The sequence below is a fragment of the Mus musculus genome, chromosome 6 (assembly GCF_000001635.26).
Source record: "Mus musculus strain C57BL/6J chromosome 6, GRCm38.p6 C57BL/6J".
NCBI classification, from domain to species: Eukaryota; Metazoa; Chordata; class Mammalia; order Rodentia; family Muridae; genus Mus; species Mus musculus.
In genome coordinates this window covers 90,730,622-90,755,252 of record NC_000072.6, presented here as the reverse complement: position 1 = coordinate 90,755,252, position 24,631 = coordinate 90,730,622, and the positions used below count along the sequence as shown (strand labels likewise).

General features: G+C 49.3%; 1 protein-coding gene across 19 annotated transcripts in view; it reads left to right on the top strand.

Annotated features, from left to right (window-relative positions):
• Positions 1–24,631, top strand: part of Iqsec1 (IQ motif and Sec7 domain 1) — a 328,885-nt gene that overhangs the window by 233,228 nt on the left and 71,026 nt on the right. For 3 of the 19 annotated variants that reach the window (XM_030255345.1, XM_030255344.1, XM_006505992.3), the window contains exon 1: positions 17,956–18,676. The exons of 14 other annotated variants lie outside the window; for them this stretch is intronic. The gene's annotated coding sequence lies outside the window, so the exon portion shown is untranslated. Of the gene's footprint in view, positions 1–17,955; positions 18,677–19,106; positions 19,247–23,898; positions 23,952–24,631 lie in introns of those variants that run through there. 2 more of the 19 variants (XM_006505984.4, XM_030255343.1) reach the window with 2 other exon arrangements.

The window sequence follows — 24,631 nt, the reverse complement described above, 5'->3', positions numbered from 1 at the left end:
CCATGTTTGCCTACTGTGTTCACCTCGAGGCAGGCTATCTCCATGTAGGCGTCCCTGACATGTGGCAAGTGTTCAGAAAACCTTAGCCATCTCCTTCCATTTGGTGTCATCACCCCGTGACACAGCCAGCTACAGTGAGCAACACATTTTTCTCCATAAGGTTGTTTGTTCTGCCCTGAGGGGAGGTGGGAGAGGAGGAAGAGGAAATTGCCACACGGGGCAGTCTGGGCTGATGAAGGGGTGAACTAGCAGGCCAGAAGAAGAACATCAGAGTTCTCCACAGGGGCTCCCCAGGAGTTCCCTGGCTGGGGTGGGCATAGCAATTGTGTTACATTTTGATGCAATGGAGTGGCTTGCCCTGGGCATTAAAAACCAAGGAAGCAGGTTCCTTAAAGTCCAATTAGATCTCAGGATGGGCTGCCCAGCCTGGGCTAGGTCAGGAGCCCTGCTTCATTGTCACCATAGCAGGTGTGGGACTACTGAACCCACATGGGAGTGAAATATAGCCCTGGGCCCAGGTGCTATGTAGTGGTAGAGCACTGAGCTGGCAGGTACAAAGCTGTGGATTCTGTCCCCAGCCTTGTGAAAGAAGAGGCCTCCAGATGTGGCTATAAAAGAGAGTATAAGCATTTAGTGAGTACCTGCTGTATGCAAGGTCCTATCTAGCACTCTGTAAATTGCCTCCTTGCACCTTACATGTACCTATGACTGAAAGTTCCTCCGCCCTTTGTAGAGAATGGGGCGGCAGTATCTGGATCCAGGGCTGGATTTGGTTGGAACTCATTTTTTGGTCAGGTTCTGTGACTTTGACTGCTATCAGGTGGCTACTGGGATGTCACCCATGAAGGTGACATATAGGGAAGTCATCATGCTCAGAACAGGCGTGTGTTCAGGAGTGTGTTGAAATATCTTCCCAGCAGGCCAACTGCAGAACCTCTGTCAACAGCCGCAGTGAAGGCAGCCACAGTTGGTCTGAAACCAGGACCTGGAGATAGCCAAGCCTGGTGAAGGGTGAAGTGAAAGGCCCTGGCTGAAGTGTCAAAGGACAGATACTTGCTTTTGAGTACCAGGGTGTACTAATTGACTCCTAGTGTCTTCTCCCATCAGGGATAAGAGGAGCTGGTGGGAAGAACATGGGTGTGTTCCATGGCTGAGACCCATCTCACAGGGGGTGAGCAAGCCTGGGCAGCTCCCCATACCTCTGGGATCCTCAGTTTCCTCATCTGGGAAATGAGGTCAAACCCAGAGTGAGGATTATATAACAACCAGGGGTATATCAGGGGCAATGCCATGACAACAGGGCAGTAAACACCTGGGATTATTAGTTCCCAAGAAGAAACAGGGTTTCAATTTGAACTAGAGTGGTTAAATGTTACCATTTTGCAACCCTGGACTTCAGCCCTGTGGGAAGCTGGTTCAGGCCCAGTGTCCTGAGGTTAGGCACCAGCTTAGCCTGTGTAGTGGTCAGGCCTAATGCTTAGCAAACTGTGAAGTGAAAGCAGAGTTTCCAGTATTTCAGCTCCTGGATGTTCTTCACAGTGAGACAAAGGAGCCTGAGAGTAAAAAGAAATCAGTGTCCTTTGCCCTAAAGCTGCAGCTGTTCCTGGGATGCCAAGGTATATGTTTAAGACACTTTAGGGTGCTGGGGAAGAAGTTCTGGAAGGTTCCAGGAAGAGTGGTGTTGAAGGCAGCTCTGATGGAAACCAGGATAGGCTCCTGGACAGAGTAGCCAAGTCATCTTCCACCATGGTGTATGGAAAACAACGTCCCTCTGGAGCCAAATGGGTCTGGGGCATTGAGGACCTAGGTTAAGGCGAGAATGAAAGTCTGGTGAGGCCTAGAGGTCCAGCATGCAACAAGCAAGTACCCAGTGTCCTTTCCATTGTGACTCGAGAACAGGTCAGCCCACACTGGCTGTTTATCTCCTTCTGTTCCTGAGAGGCCCCTGTACAGACGAATTCAGGGTTCCACCTGTGTGGGCAGTTGCTGGGGTCTCCTCCTCCTTTCAATGCTTGCAGCTCATCACCCTGACTGGGCTTTTTCTCATATGACAGCCTGTGCTTGGTCTGGCCCTTGTGATGTATGCCCTGGGTTTTCTGCACAGCCTTGGAATAAGCTGACTCCTATTAGACCCTTAGTCCAAATATAAAACCAGAGTATTCAGGTACCATGGGCTAGAGACTGGACAAGTAGGCAAGTTCTTGAAAACTGACAATCTTATGGGATCAATTACGGACCTAGAAGGCCTGGTGACAGCACACATAGTCATTTCCTTGCCATTACTCCAAAGTGCAGTCTGATGTCCCCATTTTATAAGTAAGAAAATCTAGGCTTGGGGGAGACTGAAAGTTTACAGTTAGCAAGTGGCCGCAGGTCCCAATTAGCTTGATCTTCAAAGCCTAGCTAGCTCCCCTTTCTTCCTTGACAATTTATGGATCCAGTCTGATACCAGTGAGGTATCTGAACTCACCCCAATTCACACTGTGTCCCAGGATTCCTGGGGGGTACTTGCCAGAGGATAGATTAGCTGGACAGACCCTGGGCTGGGGAGAGGCAGGGTTCTATGGCAGAGAGGATAGGTCCTCTTGTTACTTGGAGCAACTGGGGTAACTTTTGGGGCTCTCAATCTTACAGTGAAAGAATTTAAAGTTAAGACTCAAAAGGAAGCTCAGGGCAATTTATTACAGGTTAAGGAAAAACAGCATAGGCAAGTTGGAAATCTCATTGGCCTCCAGGAGGAGGCATGCTGGAGAGAGTTGTGCCTTTAGAGTTAGATATGGAGGTCAGAGAATCCAAAAGCCCATGGTGATTGGGAAAAGATGCTTAGGAATACAGAACTATGGCTCTAAGTTTATATGCCACCAGATTGCAGGCTCTTGTGTTCCAGGGCAGAAGAATATTTGTACAGGGGGCTGATGGTTAGAAGTAGACATAGAGATAGCTGATTAAGAAAGGAAAAGTACTCTGAGGATAGAGGTGGGCTTATAAGCCTGGTTAAGTCCTTTGTAGTGTCTGCCTTGCCTGTCTGTGTTTTCAGGTCTTTTCTACCTATAGGTACTGTTGTGAAGCCCAAATAAAGACTTAAAGTCTTCCTCCGCAAGCTGACTTAATTCCTAGGTTAATGTTGATGTCTTAATTCAGGGATCCTATTCTGCTACTGTAGTTTCAAGCTTTTCAGCTTCACTCACTGTCTCCTTGAGGACATAAAAGGTTTTATATCTAACCAGCAGTATCTGTAGCTACAGGCTGTGTGGACATTTGGACCTTGTGGCAATCTTGGAAAAAGATGCCTGGTTGAGGCTTCCAACTTAGAAGCTGCAGCAACACTGGGTTATGACACTGGGGGCATTTCAGGGGGAGTTTCCCAGGGTTGGAAGACTATTTCCAGAGAGGTGCTACCCAGCAGGTGCTGTGGCGGGGTGGGGCTGAGGAGATGGGGAAACAGCTACTCACTCACTTCCCCTATCAGCCCCTGTGTGGAGCGGGGAGAGGCCTGCCTCCCTAATCACCTCATGTCCTGTCAGTGGTCACCCCACCCATACCCCAGTACACAAGGGGAAACTGAGGCAATAACCTCAGTGTGCTTCATTCTCCTGTCATCACACAGGAAAGGCTGTTGGTAGGACGTCTACTGCTCTGTGGTCTACTGCCTCACTATGCAATCTACAAAGTCACTGAACTACTCTGGATCTAAGGTTAGCATTTGCAAAACTGAACTGTGGTTTCTTTCCAGAGCAGAAAAGGAGGCTCATGGAAAGACTCTGGCCCAGTGCCTGGGCCTTTAAGCACTTGGAATTTCTCTCTTTGGGTGGTAGACTCCAAGGGTCACACCCTCCGTGCTTCAGAATGGGAGATAGCGTAGATCCTAGAAAGCTGGCCCCAGATTCTCTTCTGCTCCGAGCAAATTGAGTGACCTTGGTTAACTTATCTGGAAAAAAAAATGGCTTAATAACCATCCTGGCATAGGTGAGAAAAGTTAACCAATGCCTGGCCCAGATGGATTTGCCTGCCTGTCAGGGTGGGTACCTAAGCATCTTCCTCACCACCACCTTCCTGTTCCATGAGCTCAGCTGAGTGAGTTGTTATCTGGCCAACAGTGTACCTAGCGAATATCTCCTAAGTGCCCTCTGTGTGTTTGGCCCAGAGTAGAGGTGGTGGTGGTGGAGGGGGCAAGGGTAGTGGAACGCCTTCCTCTTGGAATATCTGGGGCTCAGGAAATGGACCACAGAGTGAAATGTGGCTGTGTGGTTTTGAATGACTTCTTGGGTGGTCACAGGGGACCTGAGTCCAAGATCAAGGAAGCCACTGGATGAAGGACCAGCTGGGGATTCGGGTTCTAAGGACAGAGGGACTGGGAACTTCCAGCAGTATCCCCAAAAAGGAGGGTGTCTGGTTGGGCACAGAATCTGGAGCCACTCCACTGTTGGATAGTGCTCACCTTGTTCCCTCAGCACAGACTGGAAGAGGACCACACTCTAGCTACAGTGATAGGGAGGTAACCTGGCTGGCCCTGGAGTCCCAGACTAAAGGTGAAGGGGACAGCAAAGAGCTGTACTGGGGAGGGTGGGGAGAGGTTGGGGGGGTAGTGGAGATCAGACTCGTTCAGTCATCACGTAAAGCAGAGTTTTTCAACATGTGTCAGGACCCCTTGAGGGTTGAATGATCCTTTTATAGGGGTCACCTAAGATCATCAGAAAACACAGATATTTACATGATGATTCATAACAGTATCAAAATTATAATTATGAAGTAGCAATGAAAATTGTTTTATAGTTGGAGTTACCACAACATGAGGAACTGTATGAAACGGTCTCAGCATTAGGTTGAGAAACATCATGTTAGATAGAGGTCCTGTGAGAGTGTTTGAGGGGGAGTGGGGCAAGCTGGGTACTTAAAACAAGCAGAACATGATAAGCTCCAGGCCAAAGGGATGAGGTAAGGGGTGGGACCCAGAACACAGAGAGGCGGGTCAGCTCAGCCTCAGCTTTAATCCTGTTGCTTCATCTGCTTTCAGAGACATGGCAGAGATAAGGGTGAACTCCACCCACTGGGTCACTAGGGAGAAGTGAAGGGTAGGGGCAGGGCAGGGCAGGGTTAAGGGGCCTCTAGAAAGAATGTGGAAAACCTGGAATTGGGTTTTGTTTTCATATTTTATTTTTATTTTTATTTTTATTTTTTACAGTGCTGAAAGTAGAACCCAGGGCCCTAGGCATGGTAGGTAAGCACTACCACTGGCCACATGACCTCACATTCCTGTCGTTCCTTTTGTCCTCCCTGTACTACCAGGCCTGGCTCTTTTCTCTTCTCTTCCTGTCTCCATTTTCCTCTACCTTCTTTTCTGGGCTCAAGCCATGCTTTTCTCTTAGCCTTGTCCATAGCTAGGACAGGCCAGAGCTATCAAGGACTGTTGGATGTGCATCTAGCTCTCATCTGTATAAGGACTAGTCCAGCCACAGCTTCACTGGAGTCTCGGGCGTTGATGACTCACCAAATGCTTTGGAAGTTGAGGGAGGAAAATTACTTTGGGTTTGAGGCCAAGCTGCAAAAAATTGCCTCATTGATTTCTCACGACAAATCCTGAAAGCATGGGTGCAAATCTCATCTCTTTATTGGCATCTGGTTTTGGTTTTGGTTTTGGTTTTGTCTTTTCAGCAGTGGGGATTAAATTGAGGGCCTCATGTATCATAGGTTAGTGCTCTACCACTGAGCACCATGCTCAGCTATCTCTTTTTGCTTTTTGAGACAGGATCTCACTAACTTATTCAGACTGGCCTCGAATACTTTCTATAGCCCAGTCTAGTCTTGGGCTTGGTGATTCTTCAGTTCTCAAGTGGCTGGACTCTAGGCCCACACTGCCAGTACTGGCTTTAACTTTGTTTTGCAGCTGGGGAAACTGAGGCAGCCAGGTGTGTTGCCAGAATTCTTTTCTGAATTCTGGGAAGTAGCAGCATCAGAATTGGAATCCAGAACTTACCTTTCCTTTGAGGTTGAGGGTGTGTATCCCAAACACTGACTTAAAAGAGACTTCAGTATTTCATATCAAGCTGAGCTCATTGTTTCCATGCCTTCCTTCTGGCTGCAGCTGATAGCCTTACCTCTCCCTCATCTGCAAGATCATCTGAGAGCTAGTCCCTACCAGACCCAGAGCTGCTATCCATCTGGTCTGCCTGGAAGATGGCCCTTTGCTAGCAGCTCCCAGCCTTCTTCAGAGTGGTCAGTGTCCCCTGCAAGCTCAGTAAGTCAGAAATATGGGTATGATGACACACCCTCATATCCCTCACCTCTTCTAGCCTCTTCTCATGCACACAGCTGTGAACTGGAAGGGTATCTACCATTTCAGGGAAGACCAGAGGAAGACAAATCTTTGGAAGAGTGACTGTAGGCAGGGTCTCCAGCCTCTTCATTTCTGTTTCTTCATTTCTTTGAGATGGACAAAGATTCCCATTAGGACACACACTGTGTCATTTACTTGGAAGGCTCCAGGAAAAGTTGGCCATGAGGCTACTGCCCATCAGAAATTCATCTGTATGTCGGCTGGAGCTAGACTCAGAGAACAATCCCAGCATCTTCCCCAGTTCCCTCCCTCTGACCATGTGGGTCTATGGTTTATTTGAAAACTTTTGAGTTCCCTGGGATTGTGGAGACTGCTCTTGGCCCAAAGCAGAGCCCATGCTTCAGGGTCTCAGCTCTACAAACAGGTACCCTGGTATAGGCACCACAGGAAGTCAGTGGTGAATTCTCAAGTGCTAACTGTTGCTATGTAACAAGCTGTATGGTGCTATGGCTTGAAATAGCAGTGGTCTGTGATGTGGGGTCTGTGGGTTAGGGGATCTGCCAGTTTCTGCTGGTCTCCCAGGGAGGCCAGATAGATTAGAAGGCAAGAGGCAGCCCAACAAACATGGCCAGAGATAGTATCTTTTAGCAGAGCCTCTTGGATCCCTTACTGCACCTCAACTCTTGAGAGGAAAGAAGAATCTCTGCCATAAAAGGACTTGTAGAGCTAGGTCCTGGGGTGAGTTCCCAGAACATCAGCCACAGGTCAAGGAGGCAGGTGGAAACCATCCACCGGACCAAAACTGAGAGTCTTGCTTAGGAGTGTGAAGTGGAACCCACGGTGGCTAGGATTAGGATGGGGAGGGGAACGACAACAGGCAGAGAGTGGAACGCCTTGGGGCTGGAAGACAGTCCATAAAGGAATCCTTTGCTTCTGGGTGAGGGAAGGTGAAATAGGGTGGAATGTACCCTATGATTCTCCTCCCCAACGTGTGTTGGGGGGGGTACTTTTTGTGGTACTGGAGTCATGGGCATGCCCAGTAAGTGCTCTGCCATTGAGATACACCCTGGGCTTAGTGCTTAGGGTTTCAACATAGGAGTATGGAGCAGTTTGTGGTTGCTGGGGGTGCTAGTCATTTTGTTTTACTCAAACCTTTCTCCTATCTTCTGGTCTTGCAACTAAGTCTAGGCCATCTCAGAATTTTTTCCTTGTCAACTTCCACATGGACTCTCAGTGGCAGATGAGCCTCTTCACACTGTGCCCCCCTCTCCCACCCTGTGTGTTCTCCTAAAGGCATGCAAGCCTCTGTCTTCTGAATCTACATTCATAGGGCACTATGCAGAGAGGTATGTGCCACAAGCTCCCAGACCTAGCCCAGGGGTCCATTATGACTAGAACTTCTTCCACATTCTATACCTTGGCCCCACCTCAGGTTGTTGGACAGGCCAGCTCCCACCATGGGGAGATACGGATGCTAGGAGGGGGATCTGTGGCCATAGTTTGCTGTTGTGGGATACCTTTCAGTAGGGTGCTGCTGGAGCCTTGTATCACACAGACTCTGCAAGTTTTGCTCACAAAACTAAATGTTATCCTGGTGAGATTACACTTCAGTCACTCAAACCTTAGCATGTCTGTTCTGTGTGCTACTCCACTCAGCAGCATTGGATGCCCAGCAAGGTGTGTCAGTGCCAGGTGCTGCGGCTTCTGCTGGGAGGAGGGGAACCCCAGGTCCCCAGCAGGATGGGTAGAGCATCTTAAGAGCCACTCACCTCTAGGGCAGCTTCACTCTTCAGTTTCTTCAGTGCAACTGCTGAGGCTATTAGTCAATAGTCCTACGTTGATACTTATATAAGATCAAATTAAAACCTCCATTTCTGCGTCACATGATGAGAGCTCGGTGGCCACATGCTAAGAAATAGAAGGAGAAAAAAGGCTTGGCACTGACTGTCAGCCCTGTCCTTGGTCTGCATGCCTTCATCACCACCCAGGCCCTGTGCTGGCCACTTAACCTCCAAAGTGACTACCTGGGCTGAGCACTGACTGAAGGGGCTCTCTGTGGGGGTTAAGTTGGCTACCAGTTCCCAGATTCCTCAGGGTTCCAGAGCTGCAGCCTCCCACCCATGACTGGCCTCACCCACTGAAGCAATCCCTCCCTTTGATCCTTTGCTGCCCTGTAGTGGAGCAAGTGAGCCTCCCATCTGCCTGCCAAGGCTTTTCCAGGAAAGGAGTTTGGCTGCTCTTCATAGGAAACTGTGAGATGCCCCCTCCCCTTCCACAGAGCTTAACTGAAGACCCGGTTGAGGGAGACTGCAGCTGGCAATGCGGCGGGTGTGTTTGGGTTTGAAGGATGTCAGCATGTGAAAAGCAGTGTTTGTTTGGTCTGCCACAGTGTTGGCTGTACATATGGGATGCAAGATTCCTTAAAATAAGTCAAGGCTCCCAGCTTGGGAATCCCCAAACCTCCAGGAGCTAGAATCTCTGAGAAGTGTCAGCTGTATGGTGGAGTGGAGGCTCTGTTGGGTCCTCTGGAGGCCAGAGATGGTACTGGCTGGCCACTATGCTTTGTGCAGAGAGGAAGGTGAGGTGCCATCTGCCACTTCCTGACCCTGCTCTGCCATATGACAGTCACACCTCAGTCCTTAGCCCTTAACTGGTGGCCTAGCTAACTCTATATTTGCTCTCACAGACACAGGTCTGGCTTTACTGGCCAGAAGATTGCCCTGTGCATGTACTCTGCCTGTGCAGAGCTTTTGTCTTTGGATGGATATTACCAAATAGCTGAAATGAGATACTTTATAAAGAAAAGAAGGGCGTTTGTTTGAGAAAAGAGGTTTATTTAGCTCAGAATTCTAGTAGCAGAAGATCCAAGCATCATGGGGCCAGTGTCTGGTAAGGGCCTCAGTTTGGTCACAATGTGGTAGACAAGTAGATAGGAATTGGCCAGGGTGCAGAAAGGCCAAGGACCTCACTTTACAAACAAAGCACAAGCTGATTTCTGATAACTACAGGCCCAGGAGAACATTAACCTCTTCCTAGAGCTATGCCCCAACTACCAAATCTCAAAGGTCCCTGCCGCCTCAGTGCTGTTATAAAGGGAACCTTGTAAAGTGTCTGCCTTGTGCTCCTTTGGGAAACAAACCCCAACCAAATCACCAATGGCCCTCACTAAGCTTGAGGCCCCAGGGCTTAACAACTGGGAGAATTTTACAAAATTTGACTTCCTTATAATCTTAGGCCATGAGGCAGAAATGAGTCAAGATACAAATCATTATTATCCAGGATGCTGGGCTGGTATGGGCCTGGGGCAAGGTGTTGCTGTGGGGTGCCCATACTCTCTTCCTGCTACACAGTCTTCCCCAACTAGGCTGCATCTCAGCATCAGAAGGGAAGTGTGTGTGTGTGTGTGTGTGTGTGTGTGTGTGTGTGTGTGTGTGTGTGTGTGTGTATGTGTGTTATAAGTTCCCCTGCACACAGAAGGCACTCACTAAATATTCTCTGAGTGAAAGAATGAATACAAACTGTGGCAACCAGAAATGTATCATCACACTGACCTCTGGCCATGTCTTCACCGGGATCTATCAGCCAAGTAGAATGATAAGCCGAGACCCCTGCCCCACCCCCACTCCCCATGGCCTTTGCTCACCACCAGGCTAGTGCTGCTCCCTTCAGCAATTCACGATTTAGCCGAGTTCTGGCAGTATCTTTTTACTCTTGAATTCTTTGAGTTGTAAGAATTTTGAATTATTTTGAATGATATTACATTTAATTATTTTGAATTAATTAATTTGAACTCTATTTTAGTTTTGTGTGTGTGTGTGTGTGTGTGTGTGTGTGTGTGTACATGCACATGTGCACAACATGCCATGGAGCCACCTGTAGAGGTCTAGGGACAACTTTTAGGGATAGAACTCAGGTTGTCAGGCTTGGTGGCAAGCACTTTGACTTGATAAAATATTTCATCAGCTCCTACTCTGTTATTTTTAGTTTTACTTTTCCAGAACTGAGGACAGAACACAGAGGTTCAGGTAAGCTAGGCAAGCGCTATACCACTGATCTAAATCCCTAGCCAAATAATCCTAAGGCAGAGTTTTGAGAATAATTTGACAAAGGCAGGCTTCTTCCATGTCCCTTTCACCCCAGTCACCATTAGTGAAATGTCACCAACTCTTGTTCTGGTACATGTGTATTTTTTTTCTCACTCTTAGCTCTGTTTGTGAGGTCACAGCAAATGTGCAGTGAGACATTTACCCCTAAATAATACTCCAGTCTTTTCTTCCCTAAGAACAAGACATTCAACAGTTCCACATCACCACGGTCCAAATGAAGTTTATACAAGCCATGTTTTTATTTTGATATTTGCCCTAATCGGGTTCTTTATATCAAACTCTTCCTTCCTGTTTTTTCCCCTCCCCTCCCCTTCCCTTCCCTCCCCTCCCCTCCCTTCCTCTCCCCTTCTCCCTCCTCCCTCTCTCCCTTCCTTCCTCCCATCCTTCCTTTTAATTTCTGAGACAGGATCTCATGTAGCCCAGGATAGCCTTGAACTCTCTTAGCTGAGGATGACCTTGAGATCTTGACCCTCCTGCTTCCACTTCCCAAGTGCTGGATCAAAGGTGCTGCCACCATTCCCGGAACCATCTAATTCTTGCGTTGAGTCTATGTGTTTTTCTGAAGTCTTCTTTGAAGGGCAGTATGTATGCTATGAAACGCAGCCACTGTAAATGTGCACCTCCACAACATTAGCATATTGTCCGTGTTGAGTAACCAGCACTGCAGCATTATCTGAAGTCACTCCACTCCACTCTCTTGCCTCCCACACATCCTTAGCACCCATGAGCCCTCTTGTCTCTGTAGAGTTACCTTGGAAGGATCTTCTAGGGGTAGAAACCTGTGATGTGTGGCTTTTGCTGTCTTGGTGTAGATTTAAGGGCTATATCATGTCTACACTTTATTTCCATGTGTTGCTGAGTAACAGTCTACTGTCCATTTCTGGCTTGCCTGGTCCCTAGAAGATGCACACTGGTGGTTGTCACTTTGGACATTTAGAAATGATCCTGCTGTGGGTTTTGGCCAACACTTGTGTATGGACACAGCTTCCATTTCTCAAACAGCTAACTATGAGTGCAGTCTTGGGTTAGGTTAGAAAAAATAGGCAAGCTGTTCTCCAGAGCAGAGGCCCTTCCCACCTCCCACCGCACTGTGCCATTGAGGGTGTGCTTTGTGTCTTCTCCAACATTAGCTGTCATCCACAGAAATTCCAGCAACCTCTTTGGTGTGAAGGGCTGCCCTCTGGCTTTGATTTGCATGTCCTCTTCGATCAATGATGTTGGGGGTCTTTTCCTACATCCTCAGGTTTCATATTTCTCCTGTGGGGGAAATAGCTCTCCAACTCTGATCCTGGTTTTTATTGTATTATCTCATTGAGTCATTAGTTTTCTTTATGCTCCAAATATCAGCACTTCACAGTGGTTACAAGCCTCGCAGATATCTTTTCCTGTGGCTAGGCATTGCCTCACTTTTGAGGGATGGTTTGAGACAGGATCTCTCTACATAACCCTGACTGTCTTGGAATGCACTGTATAAACCAGGCTAGCCTGGAATTCGCAGAGATCCACCTGCCTCTGCCTTAAGTTCTGGGAGTAAAGGTGTGTACCACCATCCCTGACTCTTCTCACTTTCTTTTCTTTGTTTCTTTTTTTTTTTTAAAAAGATTGTGCTGGGCGTGGTGGCACACGCCTTTAATCCCAGCACTACAGAGGCAGAGGCAGGCGGATTTCTGAGTTCAAGGCCAGCCTGGTCTACAAAGTAGGTTCCAGGACAGCCAGAGTTTCTATACAGAGAAACCCTGTCTTGAAAAAAAAAAAAAAAGCAGATTGTGTGTGTGGGGGGGGGGGGGGGGCACATGTGTGCTCCGCCCCCGCATGTATACCTGCATGCCAGAAGAGGGCATCAGATCCCAGTATAGAGGGTTGTAAACCACCATGTGGTTGCTGAGCATTGAACCCTGGTCCTCTGGAAAAACAGCCAATGGTCTTAACCACTGAACCATTTCTCTAGCCCTTCTCACTTTTTTGATGGCCTTTTTTGTTATGCAAAAGTTTCTCATTGTGATTTACTGATTTTTATTTTATCCTTTGCATTTTTGTGCTGTGGAAGAAATAATGGCCTAACTCTCATCAGTCCTGTGATTTACCTAAGAGTTTTGGAGCTGTCTGTCTTCCATTCAGATCTTTGATTGTTTTGAGCCAAACACAGGCAGTAGGAGGTCAGTGTTCAAAGTGTCCTATTGCATAGAGACAGCCAGTTGTCACGGGGAAGAAGCAAAGGCCAAGGAATTACCTCAGCACCTTGTCAAAAGCCACACCTCACTTTACAGTGCTCAGTTTTGTTCTCACAGTACTAGGAGTTGAACAGACTGGAAGATGCTAGGCAAGCACACTGCCACTGAACCCCCTTTTTATTTGGAGACAAGGACTCACTGAAGTGCTCAGGCTTACCCAGTAGCCCAGGCAGTCCTTGACCTTGAGACCTTCCTTGAGTTTGGAAGGCTGGGGGTATATCTCAGAGCAAAATGCTTGCCTAGCATGTAAGAGGCCCTGAGTCTAGCTCAGAACCCTCCGTCATAGTCTTGTTACCCTTGGTCTGAACACATGCCTATCACAGGACCCTCCAGTGTGTCGGGGCTAAACATTGGAAGTGATGCTTCAAGTGGGGCTTCACAGACCACATTCTTACATTTGAAAATCCCATGGCAGAGAGCTAGCTGGAAGGTAGAGGTTCAGACTAGGGAAGGGAAGTGTCCCACACCATGGTATGCACTGTGCTCCAAATTAACAGAGAGGCCAAAGAGTGATTTAAAAAAAAAGAACCTAGTTAGGAAAGCCCCTGACCTGCTACTGTCCTCTGTGGGTGTATGTGGGGACACCATCTAGGAGCTCTGTGAGGACAGCGTGTAGGTACCAAGTAACAGAAAGTCCTGCGTGCTGCAAGCACATGGCCATGTCTGCCCCCTTGCCCTCCATCCAGGTGCTGCTTCTCGCCCTACCTCAGCAGCGCCTCCTCTCCCCAGCATAGCAGCCCCTTGGCCTGACTCCTGCTGCAGCCGCAAGCCCTGCACCCTTGCCCCAACTTCACTGCTGCCCTCTCTAAGGCTAGGTTTGCAGGGTTTGTGCAGGATGAATAGGGTGCTTTCCTAGCCCCAGAGCCCTTTATCATATGTGCAGACCCTCAGCTAGTCAGTGTGGCTGCCTAGCTCCTGTTATTGGTAGCTATCATCTGCAGACCTTCTGCCCAAATCTGTGTCCTAGAAGTACTGGGCACAGTAGGGGCCCAGAAAATGATGTGTAGAGGAGATGATACCTTTGGAAATGGATCTAATGGGTTTGGACACAGCTAACAAACATTTAGGAAGTTGTGTGCATGTTCCAGAAGCTAACAGTATGTCACCATTGTGCAGTCTCTGCCTTTATTGGTGAAGTTGTATGTGTGGTTGTATGTTTATAGGTTATTTGCATTTTTGTTCTCTGAGCTACTTATGTGAACTGGACTTGAAAACTTTTTGAATCGTAGTTTCTATTGTTGATCTGAAGACTTCTTTGCATATGGAATAAAGCAGAAGACTACAAAGGTCAAACACATGGTGGCATGGCATAGCAGTGTGTGCTCAAAGCCATTAAGTTTAGCCTGACTGTCGAAAAGCTGCTGGAGATGGGGCTGGGTGAGGAACCTCTTTATCTCAAGAGCACAGGGAGCTATAGAGGAGTTCTGAGCAGGAGTGGGATAGGATAGAGTCGATTTTTGAAAATTGCTCTACATACGGGACAATACTGGCTAGAAGAAGGAGCTAAAAGGGTAGACTGGGGCTGGAAAGTACAGGCCATGACTGGTTGCAGAGTGCCTTGTTTTAACTACAGGAAGAAGGCACAGACATGCTTGCTGATGATGGAAAGGTGAGAGGGAGGGGGCGGGAGATGAGGGATGGGATGGCTTCTGCTACACACACTTCCTGTGCTGCTAGCATCTGCACTGTTGTGAGTTACACTATTTTGTTTCTTGCGGTTTTTCTCTCATCCGTTCCCCTACTTCCTCTGTACATAGAAGGAGCAGAGCAAGAGAGGATCCAGGCTAGGTCATTCTCTGGGTGAGTAGGTTTGATTGCCCAACATGAGGCTCTGCCCCAATCATCTCAGACCCACATGGTATCTACAGATTGGTCATCTGTCCCATGCCACAGGACTGACCTCCAACCCAGACAGATGACAGAGCTGTTGCCAGGGTAACCCCAGACAGGAAACATGAAATAAGTATTTCCAGGCAGGATATGGACATGGGAAAAACAGATAGGAGTGTCCCTGAGGGAGCTGGGGGGATCTCAAAAATCACTTGGGTCCCTTGACCCTTAGCTCTGCTGTTCTCATCTCCTCAGGGGCTCTTTCAACACCCAGTTAGCTCCTCTGCTGAGAAGGTTCTGACTGGCAATGTGAGGTGGGCATTTGTCTTATGCTTCCTGCTCACTTGGTAGAGGAAACTATAGGGTTCAGAAGGGGCACCCTCCATACTGAGGTCACAGGCAGTCATCCTAAGCCTGTGTCACAGCAGGCCTAGGCACCGTACCTCCCAACATCAGAAATTGCTATTTTCCTTGTAAATTTTTACATTGATTTTATGTGTATCAGTGTTTGCTTACATGTATATATGTGCACTGTGTGTATGCCTGGCACTCATGGATCTTCTTGGACTGGAGTTAGGACGGTTGTGAGCCCCTATGTGGGTGCTATGAATTGACCCCATATCCTCTTCAAGAGCACTGAGTTGTCTTTCCAGCCCCAGAATTTTATCATTTGCAAACAGATTAAAAACAAACAAACAAACAAACAAACAAACAGCAGGAATATATCCAAGTCAGGTGTAGTAGTGCATGCCTTTAATCCCAGTACTTGGGAGGCATAGGCAGGCAGATCTCTGAGTTTGAGAACAGCCAGGGCTACACAGAGGATAACAAGCAAAACAAAACAGTAATGCAGATATATAGTGAGATATATACTTATACATATATGTGTGTACATACATATATACATACACACACACACACAGGTGTAAGTAGAATGTTTCAGTGGAAGGCCAGTCTTCCTCTTTTCTGTTCCCAGCTCTCCTTGCCCTTTCCAGGGTGTTTCTGTGCCTTCCCTGGCTCATCCTTGTCAGAGGTAGTATATTCAGGGACCAGCAGATCTTCGGTGCCCGCCCCCCTTACCTCCAAAGGTACAAATACTTAATATTAGCACACAGGCCAGCCCTCCAGTACTGTAACCACTATCTTGTTTTGGCTTATAGTTGTAGAGATTTCAGTCCGTGGTTGCTTGGCACCATGGAAGCACAGCCCATCATGGCAAGCTCAGGAGGCAGAAGCAGTTACTAGTCAAGGCCTGAGAAAGAAGAAACAAAGAGTAGAGAGGTTCAGCCACCTTCCAATACTGCCACCCTAGAGGCCAAAGCTTTTTCACACAGACCTTGGGGGTGCAAGGGATATTTAAGATTCCAACAAACCCATCATGAACTGAAAATGTTTGGTGAAAAATTAATTCAATATATCTGCTGACTGACTCCCCAGCTGGGCAGCACCCGTTGTATAGAGCAGGCTGGTGTCCCGTCCCCAGATCCCCGTGGGACACCTGTTCACTGCCTCATCCCAACATCTTGGAAGATGGTCAGACTGCATCTCACTAGCTCAGGGAAAGATCAGAACTCAAGTCTGGAGTGTGTTCACCCACATATCACTGAGTGCATGACACCATTGTAAAGTGAGGGAAACGTAAGTGGAAACATAGCTTGGGGACTGAATGTACTTGCCTTTGTGAGACACAAAGACAAGCAAAGGATAAATGTGGGTGCTGAAAACCAAACTTGGGTCTTCTGTAAGAACAGCAAGTGTTCTTAACCACTGAGCCATTTCCACCCCCCAATTAGGAATTTTTTTTTAAAGCAAGTGAGTTGAATTGTGTTTTGATTGCATTTCTCTAATGTGCATTTAATTACAAGCAGGAGTCCTGAGCAGCTTTCATAGCCTTGGCTGTTTTCTAATGGGTTAGTCATCCTATCGATTGGAAGGAGCACTTTCTGTGTTAGGGAAATTAACTTTTTTCTCATTTTCCTCATTAACTTGTGCTATGTGCGGCAGACATTGTTTCAGGGTGCCATTTGTCTTTTTTACCTTGTTTGTGGTATTCTGATTCCATTTATATGGTCTAATTTGATATAGTTCAATACATCAACATTTGCTTTCTTGGCTTCTGGGAATGAAGCTTCTGCACGGTGCCCTTTGCACACCTTCCATACATCAGTGCAGCCGACCTGCTCAGCAGCCTTGAAGGAGGCAGGATGGGGGTTCCATCAGTTCCAGCTTATAGCTCCTATGAGGCTCGGAGAGGTGATAGGATCTGGCTGAGGTCACACAGCTGCCTCAGACCTAGTTAGCCTATCTTCTATCACCTGCCTTCCTACCAGCCCTGTAACTGATCTCCACACCAGCTATATTAGTTATAAAAACTACACAAGAATCTTCCTCCTTGAAGGGCTGCTTTTTAAAATATGTTTTAAAACTAGTACAGTAGGCTGGGAATGGGGGCACACACCTTTAATTCCAAAACTCAAGAGGCAGAGCCATGAGAATCTCTGTGAGTTTGAGGTTAGTTTGATCTTCTAAGGAAGTCCCAGTCTAGCATAGGCTCTGTTGCCTTAAACTAAAACAATAATCCATTACTCTAACAATGTGAAAAGCTATAACTAGGTTTGGGGGAGGGTAAGACTCACACCTTGGCCTGTGAGCCCATCCTACTGCCTTGCTATGGACACTAGCAAGGTGCCATGGGTTTACTTTTCAGGTGGGGAAAGGTCTCAAAAGTAATCTCCCAGGTACCAGGGTTGCAGGAGTGGGCCACGAGGGCTAGGTTTATGATTGTCAGGGGCAGGATAGACATACCAGGACCTAGACTGTCCCTTAGCTTTGTTATCAATACCCAATATTCTAAGATTCAGAAAATTCTTAAAGAGTTGGGTGTTAGCATGGGAGCTCATACCTGTAATCACAGAACTTGGAAGGCTAGGCAAGCTTGTCATGAGTTCAAGACTAGTGTGGGCTACATGCAAGCTTGGTCTAGAGTGAGACACTGTCTCAAATTTAAAAAGCAGAGTATAAAATAAAATAGCTCTGAAAGAGGAAAGCGCCTTGTTCAAGGTCAACACAGCCTAATGGCAGCCTACCCAGCCCCATCTGCTCACACATGACATCACTCCCCCAGTTTCCTCCAGGCTGGACCACGGCCGCCCAGTCCTTCTAGCTTCTTGCCTCGCCGCTTCTAGGCACCAGGGGGCGCTGCTTGGATGCAGCACTCTCTCCTGGCGCCCTTGCTCCACCTGGTGGGAGGCGTGGGGACTCTGCCTAGGAAGGACAGCTCCTTTTTCAGGGTGGTCTGCTGTGTGCTTCCCACGCCTCCGTTCTCTACTATACAGGCTAACAACGCTTTCCCATCCTCGTATTTTTCTTAGGCACAGCCCTGCACACCCACCTTCCCTGTTCCTATCCCCTCCAGGCCCAGCTCCCCTTTCCAGTCTATTTCTTTCTCAAACTTTGGGTTCCTGGTGCAGACTCCCCTACCCCATTCTCAAAGACAGTTGTCAGGCTAATTGAGGCCAGTCACAGAATTTATTTGGTGGCTAGTTCATTGCGCTATAAGGATAAGGGATATAGCCTTCAGTCCAGGATCCTTCGTCCTTCTTTCGCTCAACCGAATAGTGTGGGGTCGTAGAGATTGCGGAGGGGCGTGGTGCCCGGACAAACCTCAGCAGTCCGGACGCTGTGCGACTCGGAGCCAGTGGCTTGTCCTCCCTAGACTGTCTCAGCGAACTGCGGACAAGTGCAGGAGGAGGAACACTGGCCGCAGGGGATGCGGCTCTCCTTGGGAGGACCAGGGAGTGTGGGCCCCGGCTGCTTTTCGGCTGGGTGTTAATTTGGGGGATCTTGAGGTTCGTAAGAGAAAGGAAAGGTGCCGCCGTGCCGACGACTCCGCGCCGGTTTTCTGCGTGCCTGGCCACCTGGCCTATCCGCTGCGGCGGCCCCGAGGCCTCCAGCGCCCTCCACTCGCCCGGACTCCGGTGACGTCGTTGGTTGGGGCGGCACCCGTCCTCCCCGCCCCCCGACACACACGCGCGCGCGCGCACACACACACACCTTCGGAAGGGGGAAACTGAGGCCAGGCAGAAAGAGGACCCCCGCCAAGGTCACGTCGGGCGGGGGCGCGGGGTCAGGCTCCGGTTCTGTGCGCCCCTGGACCCCGCGCCCCGCCGGCCCGACGCGTAAGGGCCGCGCTCTCGGCGGGTCGGCGCGCACTCGGCGGCTGCGGGCACCGAGAGGTAGGAGCAGGCGGGCTGGGCTCGAACCCCCTCGCGGGGCCGGGCTATGCGGACCCCGGCGGGCTAGTGAAGCCGCGGTGATTTCGCGCGCGCGCGCGGTGCGGGCTTGCAGACTCTGGGGACCCGGCGCCACCGGCCTTGCAAGCGGGGCGGTGTGGGGCGGCCCCTGGGACGCGCGGAGGACGCGACCGAACAGCTTCTGCGCTCTGCGGACCGCGCAGCGGGGTGCCGGCGATCTAGGTGGGGGCGGGCGCCCTCCACGCCAATGCGGTGCCTCCTGCTGTGCTGGGACAGAGCCCGGGGGTCGCCCTGTGACCCTTGCCTCCTTTCCCCTCCCCCCTCCTCCACCTGGAGAAACCCCGCCAGCGCTTCCCAGTCCCGAGCCTGCGGGCGGGAGGGAGTTAGAAGCATCTCAGGAATTTGCCTCACACTGCTGGACTCGCCCGGAGTGGGTGAAAGCTTAGTTCAAGCTGAGCAGCCTGGGCTAGAGGGACCTGATCCAAAATTGGACCTGCTTGTGTGGCCTCGGGCAGCCCCTCCTGCTGGATCTCGGTCTCGGGGGTCTTCCTGGTAGGTTCCTCCCAGTGAAATCAGTTCAAGGGTCAAGGCTTAGTGGGCAGAACACAGTGAAACCTCTGGACCAGGTCCTGTATGTGACAAGAGGCAGGCTGTAGTATAGGGTTGTGAGATTTGCTGGGGGCTGGTAAAGGAAACCCCATTCTTTTCTAACAGCCTGGGCTTGGGACCTTAGGGTGAGGCTCGGTGTGAGAAATCCCACTCCCACCCTGACCACAGCAGCTGTCCTTATTCTGTGCCTTGGCAAGCTTGGTCAGCAGAGAAGGTGTACAAGGACCTCCCACACCTCCAGGAGTCCTAGGGAAAACCTACTTCCATGTTTCTACTGGGTAGTACCCACTCTAAATTGCCAAGCTGTAAACTGTCACAGCTGATCTGTCACCAGAGCAAACTGAGCAGACAGATGACAATGGGTGTCCCCTCCCCTGGCTCTGTCCACTTCATGAGCCTCCCAAGGACAGCAGTGGGCACTGCCTGGTCAGTTGTGTGTGTTGCTCTGAGCATGCTCAGTTCCTACCTGGTGGTCTGGTCAGGAGTCTGGCTAAGCCACTGTCTCATTTCATGCCAGCATCTGCCTGTGCTCATACTGTCCGGTCAGTATAGCCCTTCTCCAACTCCAGAGGAGGCACCAGCATGGCCTTCTAGTCACCCTTCCCTGCCTCCAGCATTGTGCTCTGCTCCCCATGGACTGGCAAGGTGGCCCGGCCTCTAAACTCACTTGCCCATAAAAACCCAGGAGTTGAATTTGAAAACCAGATGCATCCCCTGCCCTCTCCATCCCCAGTGCTGGAAAAGACAGGATAAGAGGTGGTTCAGTGTTCCACATTGCCCACAGCCCTGTCTCTGAGTATTGTGCTGGAAAGAGTACCCAAGATTCTGACATAGAGAGGCAGGGACATGTCCAAGGTCACACAGCACATTCAGGGTTTAGGGGCCTGCCTGCTCCTGTCTCCCAAGCACCCAGGTGTTCTTGGGTAGCTGGTGTGTGGGGAAAGTGCCATGAGACTGGAGGTCAGAGAGATCTGTGCAATGGAGGAATAAAGAAAGGACCACAGTGCTCCCCCTTTGTAAGGGACTCTGGCTCCTGCAGCTTGCAAACATTAAGTAATCTTAGGTCTTATGACTAAAGTTGCCACTAGTCTCAAGGCTGCTTAAAGGGCCCATAACACTCACTGCTATGGCTGCCCTGTCCAGCTCTGCTCTGCATGCCATCCTGTGACAGGCTACTTCCCCAGTGTCTGGAGACAAGTAAACAAGGCTGTGGCTGGAAAGTTGATCCTGCTTGTCTTCAGCTAACCTTTATGCCAGCCTTCAGACACTAGCATGTAGTATATCTAAGCCCCTAAGTGTTCCTAGACAGGAACAGTTCTTGAGGTCATCTCTCAGCACAGCACAGTATGTGATTCTGTTGGGGGCAGTGTCTTCTGATGTCCCTCTCTGCCCCCCTCACCCATCCCAGGTTTGGCTCCTGCAGGAATGAGCCCCCTATTCCTGCCATCTAGAAACTGGTTATTCCTCTGTGTTCTCTTCATTGTCACCTTTACCTCCTCTGCTGAGTCCTTTGCAGGGCACCGTCATTACTGTGACAGGATACAGTCGGTACATTGGCTCTCAGTCTTTCAGCTCCAGGCTGTCACAACAAGAGCCAGCTGGGGATGGCAGGCAGTGAGCAGGCAAGTTCTTAATGACTCTGAAGAACTGTGTGACTTCCCATCCTGCTTCACGCAGTTGAAGCCCAGCAAAGATTTCTTAGGCACCTGCTACATGACAGGCAGTTCACAGGGACCTTGGTGGTACAGCATCCATCCCAACTGCAAACCTGGAGGCCAGCCTATTAGTTTGCACAATGGTTCTGGAAGCTTCATCTTAAAACAATAATGTTAATCTTGCAGACCAACAGGAAGAATATGGAACCCACTGCCTCCAACCAACAATCCAATGGTCTGTTCAAAGTGTGTTGTTTACCACAGTGGTCTGCTAGTCTGTGGGCCAGGACTCCCTCAGGGACCCTACCTTGGGGTAGGATGGTTGTACCTATGAGGCTCAGGGTTCGTGCTGACCCATCTGGGTCTCTGTGTGCTGTGTGTGACAGTGGAGACTATGTGGAGGCTGATGAGCTCCTGCTGCCTCTGTAGAAGGGAGCCCATCTGCATGAGTTCTTCCTCCACAGGAGGTGCCTGTCCCTAATGTTTGGGGCTAATAGAAGTTTTGTCAAGAGCTGCACCCAGAAACACCCTGAGAAAGTAGTCAAGTTCCTTTTCATTAGTGGTATATAAGATAAGATGAGCTTTAATGCCCCTATCTGGGTGGGTGGGTGGGGGGCTATTTAACTTCCAGCACCAATGGTATGTTTTGTACCTTGTGTTTAATTCCTCCAAGGGCTTTGTGGAACCTTGAGGGGATGGCAAGAATCCTGAGGGTGTTTCATTGTAGCAAGGCACTGATCAGGGCCTTCTACCTGCAGGTCTGTCAGATACTGATCTGGGACAGGCTTTGGGCTTAGCCTGGGCATTTGGTCTGAAACAAACCAGGAAGGAAAGTGATTACCTTACAGCACATCCAGGTGGCCCTTGTTCCCAGTGAACTTGGAGAGTCTGACAATCCTAGAGCTGCCTTCTTGCTCCTATGTACAAGTCCTTTTCTGAAGCATCCTCATTTTAACCTATCATCACCCAGACTTCCTTCCCCACAGTAGACAAGGGCTGGAAGAGAAAGAGTGGCTTGTGTCTTAGTTAGGGTTACTATTGCCATGATGAAACATGACCAAAAGCAACTTGGAGAGGAAAGGGTTTATTTACTCACAGCTCCACATAACAGTTCATCACCAAAAGTAGAGAACGCAGGAACTCACACAGGGCAGGAACCTGGAGGCAGGAGCTGATGCAGAGGCCATGGAGGAGTGCTTCTTACTGGCTTACTTCTCATGGTTTGCTTGACCTTTCTTATAGAACCCAGGACTACCAGCCCAGGTTGGCCCTTGCACATCAGTTACTAATTAAGAAAATGCCCTATAGACTTGTCTATAGCCAAATCTTATGGAGGCATTTTCTCAATTGAGCCTTTCTCCTTTCTGATGATTCTAGCTTGTGTCAAGTTGACATAAAAGTAGCCAGCACAGTTTGGAAGTTACAAGAGGTGGGGATGAGTAGCAACAAGAGGGACTGAAAGGTGGTGAACTTGGGTGCATGAGGCTTCTGAGGCAGGACATGAAGACAGCCGCCCATGTCCTCAATCCTATGGGGTTTTAGATCCAGATCTCAGTTTCCTAGCTTTGAATATGACTTAGCCCAAGTCACTAGGCCCTTCATAGTTTCAGTTTCTGTCTGTCTGTTTGTCTGTCTGTCTGTCTCTTGCTCTATCTATCTTATCTATCTATCTATCTATCTATCTATCTATCTATCTATCTATCTATCTTTTTTTTCAGCTTTTGGCTTTTTGAGACAGGGTTTTGCTATGTGGCTCAGACTGCCTAGAACTCACAACAAATATATAGCCCAGGATGGTCTCTTGACTCCGTAGTTCTGCTTCCGCGTCCTGCATTGAGATGTCAGGTTGCAGTACCATGCCTGACTTTCTTTCTCATTGGGGTGATGACAACACTGACCACGAGCTAAAGGCACAGAGGATGATAGTTCTGTGTAAGCACGCATGTCTTACCGTTGTTTCTAGTTACTGCCTTTGGGGGAGACGACAGAAACCACTGAGAACCTCACAGTCCAAATAGCAATGTCAGGTCCACATCTGTAGAGTGATTGGTAGATGTGATGGATTTTGCTGTCTGAGCTGAGGTCACCACAGGAGCAAAGCTGTGTGTCTGAAAGGAGGGCGTAGAATGAGTTCCACCATTGCTTGGTAGCCCTGAGTCCCAGCTTGGGGCCATGCCCGTTCCCATTCCTGTCATACAGAAACAATGTACTCAAACAGAAATGAATTTGGCCCTATTAGATGTGTTTTGTCTCTTACTCATCGTTCACCTCTTCTGATTGGTGAAACAAGGGTTAAAGTCAACCCTGTTTCAGTGTTTTTATGTCCTCCTTGATTTGTTGAATTTGAATTTGGGTAATTCTGGTTCTATTCCTTTCTGAGGTCATCGATCCCTCTCAGCAACCCCTCCATCTCTTCTGATGAGGACTTGGGAGGGATTTTATGGTTTCAGTTCCTCCTTTTTCTCCAATTCCCATCCTCATCTTTCTTGGTGAACTCTCACACATTTGAGGAATCCAGTCCTACCCACAATCCACCTTTCACAGTAGGACTCAACCCCACAGGAAACAGATTTGTGTGCAGTAAGATCCCCTGGCAGATACCTCCTAGGCAGCTCAGCATCTCTGAACGAGGCAATCTTAGGCTGTACTCAGTCCCAGCCTGTGTCTCTCCCATTCCTGTGGTCCCAGAATCAGCAGCAGGCTCTGGGTGATAGGGCCTTGCAGGGGAAAATGGCCAGAAGCAACCAAAGGGCAGACACTTCCCTTCCCCGCCCCACCCCACCAGCTGCTGCTCCTGCCAAACAGGTCCTGGGGCCTCAGGTCACATGTCCAGCCAGAGCTGACTCTGGCACCGGTGGATTAAGCAGGGGCTCAGGGTTTATGACCGGTGCTGGCTTCTGACAGGGAAGAGGGCTGGAAAGGCTCAGCTGCAGGGACATAGAGGCTACTGTGGCCACCTCTCAGCAAGAGGTCCCACCCAGCACCGGACCCAGGTAAGGAAAAGCAACGCCCCACCCAGCTCTGGGTGTTATCTAGAAACTGAAATATCCCATCCCAGGTTCTGTTTATCTAGGTGTTTAGGAGGCTGGGAGATGATGACTCCCAAGCTCCAGCCTTCAGCATCTACCTGCCTGCCAGAGCTTGAACATGGCACAAGATTTCTACCCACTAGACCCTCTTCTCAAATGTGTGCTCTGGACTGGGAGGGAGTCTGGCCCTGGAGCCCCCTTTGGATTGGTGGTCAGTTCCTGGGCTGATAGGACATAGCCTGCTGAGAAAACAAAACAAGACAAAACAAAACAGCCTTCATTTCATCTCCATAAGAGGGGAGGAAGGTCTGAAGACCAGGCACCTCACTACCACCTCTTCTCCTACCTTACAAAGTGTGGAAGAGCAACCGGTCTCACAGATATGGAAACTGTACCCAGCCCCATCCAGCATTTCAGAGGCACACCCACGGGGACCTATGTGTTACAGGCTTGACTACTGGTCCTCAGTGGGTTTCTTGGGTTGTATGGCAAAAGGCAGTTCCTCCAGTGCAGAGAGCCCAAGGTTTTGAGAAGAAAGTCAGGGAAAAGCTAGCATCTGGGATCCCATTCAGCCATGCACAGCCCTCCCTACAATGTGCAATTAGCTTGTAGTGCTGGGATTGACTTGGCATTGTACTGTAGAC